This window comes from Amblyomma mixtum, chromosome 10 (assembly GCF_055824585.1).
Source record: "Amblyomma mixtum isolate Tamu chromosome 10, ASM5582458v1, whole genome shotgun sequence".
NCBI lineage: Eukaryota > Metazoa > Arthropoda > Arachnida > Ixodida > Ixodidae > Amblyomma > Amblyomma mixtum.
Genome location: NC_143021.1, coordinates 186,611,701 through 186,625,014, shown reverse-complemented (window position 1 = coordinate 186,625,014; position 13,314 = coordinate 186,611,701). Strand labels below are relative to the sequence as shown.

The window sequence follows — 13,314 nt, the reverse complement described above, 5'->3', positions numbered from 1 at the left end:
ATGATAGCTTTTCTCTCCCTGGCTGTGAATACGGCGTTTCAGCATTTATGTCCTCTAGTGTAGGTGATTGTAACAACGGTCTGCATAATTATTAGTGGTGATTGGTGACCACTTATCACCTTTACATATGATGAGCAGAGATTGTAAACTGCAAAAAAATTCACAATTGTATGTTTTCTTCAGGGACATTTTGCGCACAAATAAGCCTACTTATGAGGCGGGGAAAAGAATTTTCACACCATGCGCAGTTGAGATTATGTGGGCATTATTAGGCAGTCGCTTTATTCGGGTAGGCTTTTTCATCCCATAATGGTAAGAATATGCGCTTCTATAGCCTTTTTTGCTGTTCAGTTAACTCCTCTTCTCCTGCCACCATGACGAGGACCTCTGAAAACAAAAAAAAATTGAAGGAAAACATTAGGAACACGTGCAGCTGGTTCCGACATGTTTCTCAAAGCCAAGTATTGGCTGAGCGTACAGAAGCTCCTGGCTCTTGTGCTATGAATTGTGGGTACGGCAAAGGCATCAAATAAAGGTCAAGGTTACAATGTAAGTAAAGTTAGGCCGTTATAAGAAGTCAAAATCGCAGGACATACGATATGTACCAGCCGAAACAGAGCGGTAAAGAGGTTCTAATGGAAACGCGGATGCTATTGAGTAGTACAAAAAAAAAGAATTGGAAGGCACATTGTAAATTGCATTAGAAATATAAGCAAATTTTGCCTGAAGCTCTTGTTTCGTGAATACTTGACATCTCATTTTTCTTTGAGATTGGTATTGGTAGGATTTTCTCTATAGTCATGTATTCCTTTCTTATTTTTGTATTTTGTAATTTTCTCGCAGTCTCCTCTCTTATGCTTGGTTTTTTTGCTGAGTGTTTTTTGGTAACCTGCACTAATGTGCACATACTGATCAACTGTTTGGTCATCCTCGCTCTGCGGCTGAACTGTAAGAAATTTTTATATTTGACCATCCACTAGCCTTTGTAGCTATCGGTCGAAACACTGCTTCTGCACAGAGTTTCCAATATAACAAAAAATTCGCTTTGGCTTGGTTTATCTGAGCCCGGAAATTGCGAAAGCAATGGGCACGTCGCAGTCGCTTCGTCAAGTTTCAATGCTCATCACTGCTGAGACTACTCCTGGCTTCTGCATCACTGTCCATGGCATTGAGCGAATGAGGAACATCCGCCCCATCTTCCACTGTTTCCAGTGAAGAGGTTGCACGTCCAAAAGCTGCATACTGAGCACGCCTCTTAGAAAGTCTTCTCTCGCACTGTTCCTCCGTCTCTGTAGCTCGCTGCTGTCTCTTACGCTCATTGCGACGAGCTTCCCTAGCGGTATGTGGCATCGTAGAAGCAGATGAGAAGCCGCCGGCGGAGGCACCGCCACTACTCGCAGACGGCGCGAGATGGTCGCCCAGCTCTTCGGCGTGACGCCACAACACCTGTTGCGCTCCTGGCAGACAGCGCCGGAGTTAGACCGCCGGTGGTGGCACCGCCACTACTCGCAGACGGCGCGAGATGGTCGCCCAGCTCTTCGGCGTGACGCCACAACACCTGTTGCGCTCCTGGCGGACAGCGCCGGAGTTAGGCCGCCGGTGGTGGCACCGCCACTACTCGCAGACGGCGCGAGATGGTCGCCCAGCGCTTCGGCGTGACACCACAACACCTGTTGCGCTCCTGGCGGACAGCGCGGGAGTTAGGCCGCCGGTGGTGGCACCGCCAGTACTCGCAGACGGCGCGAGATGGTCGCCCAGCTCTTCGGCATGACGCCACAACACCTGTTGCGCTCCTGGCAGACAGCGCCGGAGTTAGGCCGCCGGTGGTGGCACCGCCACTACTCGCAGACGGCGCGAGATGGTCGCCCAGCTCTTCGGCGTGACGCCACAACACCTGTTGCGCTCCTGGCAGACAGCGCCGGAGTTAGGCCGCCGGTGGTGGCACCGCCACTACTCGCAGACGGCGCGAGATGGTCGCCCAGCTCTTCGGCGTGACGCCACAACATCTGTTGCGCTCCTGGCAGACAGCGCCGGAGTTAGACCGCCGGTGGTGGCACCGCCACTACTCGCAGACGGCGCGAGATGGTCGCCCAGCTCTTCGGCGTGACGCCACAACACCTGTCGCGCTCGTGGCGGACAGCGCGGGAGTTAGGCCGCCGGTGGTGGCACCGCCAGTAATCGCAGACGGCGCGAGATGGTCGCCCAGCTCTTCGGCGTGACGCGACAACACCTGTTGCGCTCCTGGCGGACAGCGCCGGAGTTAGGCCGCCGGTGGTGGCACCGCCACTACTCGCAGACGGCGCGAGATGGTCGCCCAGCTCTTCGGCGTGACGCCACAACACCTGTTGCGCTCCTGGCGGACAGCGCGGGAGTTAGGCCGCCAGTGGTGGCACCGCCAGTACTCGCAGACGGCGCGAGATGGTCGCCCAGCTCTTCGGCGTGACGCCACAACACCTGTTGCGCTCCTGGCGGACAGCGCGGGAGTTAGGCCGCCGGTGGTGGCACCGCCAGTACTCGCAGACGGCGCGAGATGGTCGCCCAGCTCTTCGGCGTGACGCGACAACACCTGTTGCGCTCCTGGCGGACAGCGCGGGAGTTAGGCCGCCGGTGGCATGGCCGGGCTAGAGGGGTGACGCGCGCTCTTCCTTACGGCCTGCGCGCCCGGCGAGGGAACAATTGGGTGGATTCTTGACGGCTCGTTGCTCCGCTCGCCGCGTGGGGCGCTGCGACCCAACCCTACCTCATTTCATTTCATTTCATTTCATTTTAATACCTTAAAGACCCACTGGGGGTATTACATAAGGGGTGGGTACATACAGTCACATGAACAAGTGTTATGTTGAAAAATGGTTGGTAACAGCTTCGGCGAATGTGGATGGGCATGAGATGGTAGCGATGTCATTGGAGAGGTCGTTCCAGTCTACAGAAACACGTGAAAAAAAGAAGCGGCACAGGTAACAGTACGGGCACGGGGGCGAAACACTTGGAAAGGATGACGAATGTGGTGGGATGTGCCGGCTGGCGGGGCAATGTAGGGAGCGCAGCGCAGCGAACTATGGAAAAATTTATGGTATAGGCAGAGGCTAGAAATACGAAGACGAAGTGAAAGGGGCGCTAAACTGGATTCCGCTTTTAAAGATGTTACACTGATATCGTACGAATAGGAGGAATGAATGAATCTGGCTGCTCTGTTTTGAAGTGACTCGAGTGCATTGATAAGGTAAACTTGATGAGGGTTCCAAACTGGCGATGCGTAATCTAACTTTGACCTGACAAGAGATTTATATGCTAGTAATTTTACGTGTTGTGGGGCGCGGCGAAGATGACGTCGTAAGAATCCGAGAGTTTTATTAGCCGAGGAAATGACGTTAGTAACGTGTGTAGCCCATGGTAAGTTGTTACACAGCGTGACGCCTAGGTATTTGTATGATGAAACGGACTGCAGGTGAACGTTAGCGACTACATATGGGAAATCAAGCGGGTTACGGCGGCGGTGGAAGGACAAACGTTTACATTTATGAGGGTTCAGTTCCATTAGCCAACGGTCGCACCATTCCTGTATGCGGTTTAGGTCATCTTGAAGGTATGTTGGGTCGGAGGCGTTAGTAACTGTGCGATAAACAACGCAGTCGTCAGCAAACATGCGAATATCTTCTCAGTAGACGCCTTGCCTCCGGCCGGAAAGAACGGACGGACAGGGTTCATCGCACGTGTTTTGCAAATACCGCAAACGTTCACCGGACACCAGTGCACGTATTCGCTGCTGCCACGTTCTACCAAGTAAGTATAGTGGTTTTGGGACTTATTTTGTTTGATTTTCTCGACCCATTGCTGATTGTGTCGTTAAATTTTTCAGGGTGTTTCGTGTTAAATTGGTGCACGTGGGCTGATCGGCATCCACATGGTGTACTGGTGCGTGCCATTCTGCCGTTCGCGCTCTGGGAAATGCCCAGGCGTGTCATTTCATCAGTTTCCAAGTGACGGAGAGTTGTGCGCCAAATGGCAAAGAAACATTGCAAGGAAGGATTTTACGATCAACGATAAGTCGCCGTCTACGGTCGTGTGTAGCCAGCATTTTCTATCGACCGACTACGCTCCAGAGTGCCGCATCAAAAAACTTTTGCCTGGTGCTGTCCCCACCGTTTTCGAAGGCTATCCGACCTACCTGGCGCCTCCCGCGAAAAAGCCCCGCAAGAACCTACTGCTCGGGATGTTCCTGCGCCCAAACAAACCAAACGGAAAGCTGAGCAGCTTGAATCGCTGCCTGTGGAATGCAATCTGCCGGACTGCCTCACCGAACGCACTCAAAGCGTCAGTACGCAAACCACAACCAACGATGGCCAGCGAGCAAGCCGGTACCTTTCTATGATTTCAAAGCTTCGCTCTCAAATTTCATATCACCGTTCCAAGAGCCAGAAGTTAGTGGAAAAACTCGCGATGGAAGAACAACGCACTGCATTCTATCGCGAAAGCAAACATCATGCTTCGATCAGAAGAATCGTGGCGGACTCCCAGAATGGAGACAAAAAGGCGGTATTCCTGCTGCACCAAATAGAGCGATACGGAAAGCAACATCAGACGTATCCTGAAGAAGTTATTCGAGAATGCATCATATGGCGATTTCTCTCACCGAAGGGCTACGATCATGCTCGAAAGTCAAGGCTGCTGAATTTGCCAGCAAAATGCACCCTCAAGAAATACATGGGCCCAAGTCCGACCACATCCGGAATGAGTGCTGCTATGCGAGCAAGACTTGTTCATGAGGCGTCACTTCTGAGCAGCAGGCAGCATATGGCATCATTAATCATTGATGAAGCCAGCATAAAGCCAAAGTGCATCTATGATCGCAAAGGAGATGCCGTGTTCGGTCTTAAGGACAGACCCGACTGTAGCACGTCGAGCACGCAGGGAATTTTAGCGAACAGGGTATTGTGCTTTGTTCTGTGTGGCACTAACAGCCAATATAAAATACCCTGCTCTTATTATTTTACGAAGCAGCTGAGTGGAAAAGACATTTACCAATGGACGAAGGAAGTGATTGCCGCGGTCGAGTCGTGTGGATTTGTCATAGTTCGCATTGTGACCGATAACTACTCGGCGAACACCACAATGTTTAAGCACATGGGTAATGGCTGTTTGCGTACGGTTGTGACACATCCGCATGACCCCGAGCGGGTCATCTTCCTTAGCTTTGACCCGTGTCACGTCATAAAAAATATCCGCAGTCAGTTCCTCGAAAGGCAGCTCATGGATGGCTGTGATGTTATTACTGGTACATACGTTCAGAAGTTTTACGAGTATCAGAAGCTGATGACTATGAAACTCGCTCGGAACCTAACACGGAAACATGTGTATCCTTCGAACCTGGAGAAGCAAAACGTGCTGCGTGCTATTCAAGTGTTCTCACCGCAGGTTTGTGCGGCGCTACAGCATCTGCAGGAGAATAGCCGTGGAGATAGGGTCCTGAGTGATTTTAAAGAAGCAAGTGCCACCATTCGTTTTATGAAAACGATAAAGGAATGGTTTGATATACATGATACTTCCTATGCAGGAAGTGGCTACAAGGCGCCGATCTGTAATACGTACGATCATCGTCTGCTGTGGCTAGAAAACGAGTTCAGTGTATACATAAGGAATGTGCAGTCATGTTCAATCGCTTCAGGCAACGGCGCACTCACAGAAGAGACATTTCAAGCCTTGCTCTTCACAACGCAGTCCACTGTGGAAACGGCACGCTTCTTGCTGCAAAAAGGCGTCAGTTATGTGCTGACGAAGAAATTAAATAGTGATCCAATTGAGGCACTTTTTGGAAGAATCCGACAAATGTGCGGCAGCAACGATCAACTGGATGCCAGGGCCGTTACGGCTGCCCTTGATCGGATTGTGAAGGCCAAGTCATTATGCCCGAACGAAACCGAGACGCCCGGTACTGATGCTGAACAAGTGGCTGCCACACTGTCTGAAAAGTTTCACGATGAGTTGGAAGACCTAAGCAAATGTCAAGCCTCTACACCAAGGTCGGTGACTTACTCGGGCTTGTCATACGTTGGCGGCTACATTGCTAAGTTAATAACAGATTTTGGTTGCGGATCCTGTGAAATGCTAGTTACAACGTGCAAAAAAGATGATCCTCTGTATGCACTGTTGCAAGGCCAAGACAGGAATGGGCTATGCTACCCAAAGCCAGAGTTTCTTGCACTCTTAAACAATGTAGTGAATTTTTTTGAGCGCGCGGCAAACGACTTGCCAAGAACGAATACGCTTGAAGTTCTTCAACTGCTCGTCGAGCCTCAGCTCGAACGCGCGTCAGTACTAAGCTGCCCAGAGTGTGTTGACGACAGCCACGAAAGCGATCAGCGACTTTAATTGCCGAAAAATTCATGCGAATACTGCTCATCAACAACGCAAACAAAATCACCGACGCACAAGACAAACCCTCCAAATATGTGCACAAGCCGTCCAGGAAGCTCATCAGACTATGACCTTGACACATATGAACTCAGGATCTCTGGAAAAAAAATATCCCACTACGAACTGCTTGTTTACGCAGTAATGCCTCTTCTGAGTGATTATATTTAATCGAAGTTTGTACCAGACTGCTGAAATCAATGTTTGAAATACAGCAGACATTGCTCAATAAAGAGTATACCGAAGAGTAATTCGCATCATTTGCGTTGAAGTGTTTCTTCCAAATTTTCATAATTTAATGCTTTTCGGCCGTATGAATTCCGGGACAAGGGGCGAGGGAATCACCCATTATCAGGAGGCCCATGATAAAGGGAATGTAAGCTAGCGCAAAGAGATATCACCTGTTTTGCGGTCTCCACAAACGCGGGGGCTGTCTGGTTCAGTCAGCCGAACTGCGCGCGCGCGCGCATCGAGGCACCCTAGGCAGGGAGGGTTGGCTAACAGCGCCACGAACTGGCGGCGGTGAAAGGTGAGAACTAGCCCCGAAGCGCAGGCCGTAAGAAAGAGCGCGCGCGTCACCCCTCTAGCCCGGCCATGCCGGTGGTGGCACCGCCACTACTCGCAGACGGCGCGAGATGGTCGCCCAGCTCTTCGGCGTGACGTCACACAGCGGTCATGCGAAAGGTCAATGGTGGCACCGCACCGGCACGGCAAAGGCTTGAAAGTGCAAGTAGTATTGCTTCGCAATAAAAAAAGCTCTGCCTTAATGAGCTAAGGCCCATACATCCACAAAGCCATTTTATACGTTACATTGATAGATCGCTGGGAGTTATACATCATGGTGCAGTGTTGAGCTGTTAGTTAAGCGATGAGCCACTACCGTGCGATGGCAGGTGCTCCAAGTGGCAGGCCTTACGGAGCGACCAATCATTAAAGACTGTCACGTGTCACGATGGACAGCTTGCGCACTATGCGGTGGGCGGGTTGTGATGACGCAGCAAGGTCACGTGACCTAGGTGGCCAACTTGCCTCCTCGGTTGATCACTTGGCGCCACCTCCTTGCCGACCACGCTGACGCTGGGTTTCTTGCAAAACGGGGCCTTTTACGCTATCGCTTTAAAAATGCAAAATGTTTCATTATTAAAAAAAAAATCTGAATGTAATTGTTTATGCGCTACTTTATTATAAGTTTATTTGTTACTTATTCAACAAAAGTGATTGATTTGTGTTAAGGGCTAAGCAAGATCAATTCTGTTCTGGTCAAATGTTTAGGAGAATCCCCCAAGGTGGAGTAGATTTTGTAACAAGGGAGTAATTACTCATTGACGTCCACACAAGCGCAGCCATACGGCTATAAAGGAAAGCTAAAGAGCTTTCACAGAAACTTCGCAGTTAAAGGAAAATTGCCGTCCCAGTTAGCTCAGTTCGTAGAGCGACTGCTCCGGTGAAGCGTTGGTCCCGGGTTCGAACCCCGGACCAGGACGAATTTTTCACAGGAGCACGACTTTCAAAGTAAGTAGGTATCAGAAGATTGGTTGCCCATTAGGCTGAGGTGGGTATGCAGAGGCAAAGCATCCAAACGCAATATATCGCTACAGTCCGATTGCAGTAACTTTAATGATATATAGGCTTTCGATACAGGCTGTCGAACCAAAGCTTGAAACAATGCCAAGAGAAACGAAATACTGGAGGAACTGTAATATGGTTTTAGGCAGATGAGACATTGGGAGGATAACCTCTGTGTGCTAAAACACTCTAAGTAAATAGTTACGACGTTGGACTTCCTTCCCTAAAAAAGGCGCGTACAATAACTTCACCGCTCAATAGCACCATGACTTTCCCACGGAAGAGCGGTTTGCTTGGGACCCAATATTGCTCGTAAGATTTATATACAACATTATTGGCTTCAAAAAGGCTTAGTAGATGAAGCCACGGAAAGAGTCAGGACAGGGGTGCCCCTTGCACTCAATATTCATAATAAGTACATAGCTCGGAATAAAGACATTTTACCTTTAGCACAGCTTGATTAATAAGAAGCTGAACCAAAAACAGCCCATTGTCACCTGAGGTTAATTCACTTGAATAATGACGTATATGAGCTACATCTGCTCCCGGATATCTGTGAAACGCGAGCCGCCAATATTGTATTCCGAATCCTTCCTTGAAAATCCGCAATTGTGATAAAAATGGGAGCACAGCTGTTATAGTATAAATACCGGTATATGGTGCACTGGAAAGTGCGAATATTTCGTGGTGTGAAATCATGAAGAAAGATAATAGTTGAAACCCGCGAGGAACGCATCCAGATTAAACGAAAGAAAACGGATCCTTAATGTATCACACACTATTGTGAATATAGAGTGGACGTGAAGTGGTCTGAGGACTCTGCAGCGGTAGAATTTTCTCTGTGGAATTTTTTTCTAAATGGGTACTGCGCCTGACATCCACTGTGCTACAGACATGAGAGCTTAACTAAAGAACGATGCCAAATAACCTCTTGGGGCCCATGGAATGACAACAACCGAAGCTACACAAGCTTATATGTCTAGGTAGTGTTTTCAGACACGAGAAGTATGTAGAAAAATATCCTTTGGGAAGCGCCTGAGAAAAAAAAATTGTAAAGACCCGTAGAGCTAAAGCCTTCTTGTAGAGCAGGAGCCTGAATACATCGTGAAGGAAAAGTAAGAGAAAGCTTAGAAGGAAATAAAAAGGCGAAAGGACAGAATTGGAAATCATAAAGAACATGGGAAAGAAAATCCGCGAAATCAAACTGTTAACTCTAACAATGAAGTGGCAGCTCAAAAATAAAAAAAACAATGCGAATACAGAGTTGCAAAGCGCACATTGTGTACTTAAATTCTGCATGAAAAATCAAAAACTGGTAGTACCTATGATCAAAAACATATATTTGTTTCGCGTAAGGAAGCAATGTTAGAAACCTTAAAATGTTCCAGCTGACTGTAAAGCTCTACATCTGGATATAAAAGAGGACTTAGTGAGCTTTTCAAAACCTGTGGGTGTCAAGGTGAAAGCAAAAGAAATTCACTTATCAGCATTGGAGACAATCAAGGGAAGACTGTATCAGTTCTAGTAAAATGATTAAGGAATACTTTCATAAATAGGAAGAGAAATATAATTAATATTGTGAGAGAACAAAAGTGAAATATCTGGGGGTAATAGAAATGCAATGTTTGAAAGTCGAAAAAAGAAGGAAGAAGAAAATAAAAAAATCGGTCACATTATTAATTATTCCTCTCTAAGAATGCACTCTGCGACGCCAAAATTTTACATTTATCTCTCTATATAACACTCCAGCAGCATAATAGAGGGGTCTCAAAATTCCCAAAATATTAACCAAATAGTCCGCGTAGCCTGCCCTCAAGTATTCCTTCGGCTGACGCTAATGATTTTGTCCCATTTGGAAGGGTAGTTTTAAAAATTTCATACATACCGAATATCACCAGCGCCACCAGCACAATTGCACGAACTGAAGACATAGTTGTAGGCTGCGGCTGGCGCTAGGCAATCCCTAAAAAAAATAGGCGAAACTATTATAATCAAAAGCCCAAGATCCACTGGATATATTAAAGGGATCGAGGAAACACTTGTATTTCAATATTTCGCTGAATAAAAACGAATCGTCTGGCTGCCTCTGCCTGCCTGACATTTAATCCGCAGCAAGAGACACATTTACTGTCGTTTACTGTCGGGAATTTTTATTCAGAATCTATCGGCCAGCACATTCAAAAGCACTGGATCCATACCGACATGTGCATCTTCCCGCCGTTATTATCTCAATGCAGCTTTAGCATGACTTACTGGACCTGCTGTAGAAAAACTGTCTCGACGCCCGCATTTCACTTGTAATATCGTCCGGTAAAGCCGATATCTCTATTTCGTTCTTCGGGCTTTTCAACCTGAAGAAAGCTCTGCTTTCGGTGAGAGTAGTGTCTTTGCTATCGGAATGCGGTACCCTATTCATAGCAGCAAACTTCTATTTTTTGCCTCTATTCCTTTATGGTATCGTGATTTTGAGTATAAAATGTCATATTTGCGTAACAACAGCATCTCTGGCCCAAACAAACGCATGTTTTGCCAGTGCGAATCCAGCGTTGTCATTTTACGGCACTGCTAGTTAGCGGAGTGGTACACTCATCCAATGCCGCGCGATTCCTGAAAGCACAATTGCGACGCTACTCAAAACCCTTCATCTTCTTCTTTGGGCTAGCGTATCGCAGAAAAAATAATGATCTAAGTAGTAACTTGCACAATGCATATATCAACATATTGACTTTTCGAGCAGACACTCATACTGGAAGGTTATTGCTGATATTACCACTTTCCGAGATATAGTCGTCAGTTATCAATAACATGCTTTCACAAAATTTTGAAATTCCAATAGCCACTGGTAATTCTTGATACCGACGAAGGCAAACGATCACATTAAGCAGTTTTCATGCCCCAAAAAATTTCGTGACCCGCTTTGAAGGCAGCCGGGAATAAATATATGCACACAAACTAATATCAAGCAACTTACACACAGCATCATTAAAAATAAAACAATCCGCCCCTCAAATCAGAAAATTGAATATCCTTGGCCATTATCGTCTTCTCTTCATAGTGCCGACGCCGGCACTTTTGTGTACATCGTTTACAAAGTTAGAGCACCCAATTTGCACCTAGCAGGTGTCTGAGGTAGAAACCAGAAACCTTAAAATATTGATGTTTTCATGCTCTACTTTAAGTTTTCATGCTCTACTTTAAGTTTAAATTTTCTAGTGCGACTGCCGGTTTCTCACCTTTCTTCGAATCTTGTATTTGAAGATAACTGACCACAGAGATAGCACTGAAAAGTGTGAAAGCCAACCTTGCAGTCCTCTTCCCATACGCCGATCGGCCGTATATTTATAGCAGCTCTCTCTCTGTGAGCCACATTGACGCGACGGAAATAGCAGGGGTGACTAAACGGGAACAGACCTGACTGAGCTGCTAAACATAGACGCGTCAGCTGCTGTGCGCCCATTGTGAAAGCGACGGAAGTGAGACGTGTTGTTGAACTGTCTGATTGCAAAAAACAACGCGAAAAAGCTGGAGGTCAAAGAAAAAAGGCAAGAGATGCCAGCAAAGTAAATACTGGAAGAAAAAAAATGTCACACTGTTAGTCAGCTACTTTCAAGAAATGCCCTAGTGTACACAATATCCACGCTGTCAAAAAGTTCGCCCTTGGGGAGGGTAAGGCGTAGACCGCCTCAACTGTGACCCGTCTTCCCACTAGAGAGTACTAAAACACATTTATTTCATTGGGGCAGTCAGCCTACACACAGTGTCCATCAAAACTTAGAATTCGGTGCACTGCGGTTTGCACACATAAAAAGAGCTGCATAAAGTATAGAGGAACCATAAACATACAGCATGTATACAAGACGAAAATTTACGGCTCAGAAATAACAAAACACTGAGGCACAAAGCATCAGTTCTGAACAGAGAGGAATAATTCAGAATCGGAGTCAGAATCAGCTTGCAGTTATAAAAAAGAAAATACAGGGTGTACATATTTATATAGAAGTAGGTCCCGTGGTCAGTGACTGTCCTGGGACCTCCTTACAATTAATTATATTTACAGACTAATAAATTATAAATAGTTTCACGCAAGGAAACGGGAGGATGCAAAAGTGAATAAATATGCCAGAGTAGACGTGCAAAAACAATAAAGAGGAAGGAAGAGCGAAATAATTGTTCAGGCTTGGTTCAAGATCAGGAAAGTTGCACCTTGGATGTGAACTAAAGACGGCGGAGGTTCGACTCCGCGGATCACACACGACAATCTGAATCTCTCCAAAGCGCACTGCTTTTACGGGACGGAGCCCGCCTCTTTATGGGCATCTCTAGATTGCGAACTCTAGATTTTCTGGTTAATTCTGGATTGCTAAATGCTGCGAAGGCCCAACATTATTACCATATATCGATATTGGTATACTAACATCGTCTTTCGCTGGAAGAAACCTGATTCTATCGGCGTCTGTTTAAATATGTTTTCTCAATGCGCCATTGTCAGAGCCCTGCTGGCATTTTTATTCAATTGCCAGATTTTACGGCGCTTTGGAAAACTTCACGTTCATTGGCGCTCAACCATGCGCCAGCAGTTTGCGCGAACGCTTACAAATGCAGGCTATTTAGTGCGCGAGCCCAAGTATGGGAACGTGGCAAGTTGGAATAACAGCTGATAAACCGCTTGATCAAACTTGACATCTGATTTGAGCAACTTATGCAGTGTCAAAAATGATTTCAGAGAATTTAAAATTACGCCAAACCTGCTTCCTCTCCATATGTTCAAATGCAAGCCTCCTGTGCTGTGGTACTAGCTTGCGCAGCTGCGCACATAGGACGCCAGAAATCCGCGGCACACGTGATAGATTCCGTCACCGTGGATAGAAGGCACCAAGAGTCGAGCCTATATGCTAACACATTCTTCTCCGAGTAACTGGCTCTGACCACCCGTGATTAGTTTTGCTTGCCTTTAAAATCTTCCCTGAAGTCAGAGTTGCCCAGTGGTCAGTTCTCATTTTCAGGACCTTCATAGATTATGCGCCGGATTTTAAATTTGTGCTTACATTTCCGGATAGTTCGGAGGTTTATTTCTTAATTTGCAATTTATTTCAGGAGTTTGATTTTTGATAGATATTTTTCAATGACTGCTACACCAATCTTTCGGGTTTTATACTCGGCTGTTAGAACTTGTTAAAGCAAGACACGATATGCCTGCTTTCTAATTGTTGATGGGGGCAACACCACAACACAGCATCTTTCAGTGCGTAAATTAGGCAATTTATAGGAATGTTACGTTTTTCGATACAAGCATCGCCAATATGCACCATTTGCAACCGTATGTTATCAGTGATCCACACA

The 13,314-nt window shown here is 46.8% G+C and overlaps 1 long non-coding RNA gene across 1 annotated transcript; it reads right to left on the bottom strand.

The window, feature by feature from the left end:
* Positions 1 to 252: 252 nt before the first annotated feature.
* LOC149327964 (uncharacterized) lies at positions 253 to 11,305 on the bottom strand. Its single transcript, XR_016286303.1, has 3 exons — positions 11,208 to 11,305; positions 9,860 to 9,937; positions 253 to 387 (listed from the first exon to the last, which is right to left on the bottom strand). It is a non-coding gene; the product is annotated as an uncharacterized LOC149327964 (long non-coding RNA).
* Positions 11,306 to 13,314: the final 2,009 nt, after the last annotated feature.